We start from the raw sequence: 1769 nt of genomic DNA on the forward strand, positions 1-1769 counted from the left end.
AAGATGAAGCTCACCATCCTGGACCCCTCTTCTCAGGCCAGTCAGTGGGTGGCCAAATACATCAGGAACTGCATCATCCAGTTTAGCCAAGGGCCAGACGAATACTCCCACTGGGAGCACCCCACTTGTCTGCTACAAGAAGCTGATTGAGTACTTTAAGAATGGAGACCTGTCTTTCAAATATGTGAAGACTTTCAACATGGATGAGTATGTGGGCCTTCTTTGAGACCACCCAGAGAGCTACCACGCCTTCATGTGGAACAACTTCAAACACGTTGATACCACCCAGAAAACACCCACATTCTGGATGGGAATGCAGCTGGCCTACAGGCTGAGTGTGATGCCTTTGAAGAGACGATCAAGGCTGCGGGAGGGATTGAGCTGTTTGTTGGGAGGCATTGGCCTTGGTGGACACATTGTCTTTTACGAATCGGGCTCCAGTCTGTTGTCTAGAACCCATGTGAAGATACTGGCCATGGACACCATCCTGGCCAATACTAGGTTCTTTTTATATATATATATATTTCTTTTTTAATAAATTTATTTGTTTATTTTTGGCTGCGTTGGGTCTTTGTTGCTGTGCATGGGCTTTCTCCAGTTGCAGCGAGCAGGGGCTACTCTTCATGGCGGTGCACAGACTTCTCATTGCAGTGCCTTCTTTTGTTGCAGAGCACAGGCTCTAGGCACACGGGCTTCAGTAGTTGTGGCACGTGGGCTCACTAGCTGTGGCTTGTGGGCTGTACAGCACAGGCTCAGTAGTTGTGGCACACAGGCTTAGTTGCTCTGCAGCATGTGGGATCTTCCCGGACCAGGGCTTGAACCCATGTCCCCTGCATTGGCAGGTGGACTCTTAACCACTGAGCCACCAAGGAAGCCCTTGCTAGGTTCTTTGATGGAAATCTCACCAAGGTGCCCACCATGGCCCTGATGGTGGGCGTGGGCACTGTGATGGATGCTAGAGAGATGATAATCTTCATCTCAGGTGCTCACAAGGCGTTTGCTCTGTATATAAGGCCATGGAGGAGGGAGTGAACCATATGTCTGCCTTCCAGTAGCATCCCCACACGGTGTTTATGTGCGACGAGGATGCCACCCTAGAGTTGAAAGTGAAGACTGTCAAGTATTTCAGAGGTTTAATGCTTGTTCATAACAAGTTGGTGGACCCCTTGTGCACTATGAAAGAGAAAGAAACAGAGAAAAGCCAGTCTTCTAAGAAACCATACAGTGATTAGCCTGTGCTAATCCTAGTGTCAACAACCTCACTGGGACAGGCAGGTCTTTCTGGAAATTGTCTTTAGGAGGACAGAATTGTATAGCTTTAATCTAGTGTGGTTACTAGTTGAATGGGTGAACTTGTCGTTCTTGGCTGTTCAGTGTGGAGTCTAGTCACGGAATTTAGCTACTTATTTGTAACTTAATGAGAAAAAAATCACTATATAATTTTGACGTCTGCCCCACAGATTAGGGGTTTTTAGCTTTTTGTTGTGCCTCTAACACTGTTCAGACGTACAATATACTCCCGTCAGGAATTTCTGTCATTACATACACTGATCTCAGTTGAGAGGGAGTTTGGGGCTTATGTATATTGGACAAAACCTCTTCGGAGAGTCTTAAGAGCCCCTCTTGATTTGAGAATCGGTGTTCCAGATTAAGGAACAAACTCTCTCAATGTCTAAAGTCACTAAGGAAATAGTCACTCTGGTCAGTAACAAGTGCCACAGGAAGAAAACCATCCCTTACTTTCTTTCCCCAGCTGTTTTTTTCTGCTC

At 46.5% G+C, this 1769-nt stretch overlaps 1 pseudogene; it reads left to right on the forward strand.

Annotated features, from left to right (window-relative positions):
• On the forward strand, positions 1–1232 carry LOC103073821 (glucosamine-6-phosphate isomerase 1-like; annotated as a pseudogene).
• Positions 1233–1769: the final 537 nt, after the last annotated feature.

Source organism: Lipotes vexillifer, unplaced genomic scaffold (assembly GCF_000442215.2).
Source record: "Lipotes vexillifer unplaced genomic scaffold, Lipotes_vexillifer_v1.1 scaffold397, whole genome shotgun sequence".
NCBI classification, from domain to species: Eukaryota; Metazoa; Chordata; class Mammalia; order Artiodactyla; family Lipotidae; genus Lipotes; species Lipotes vexillifer.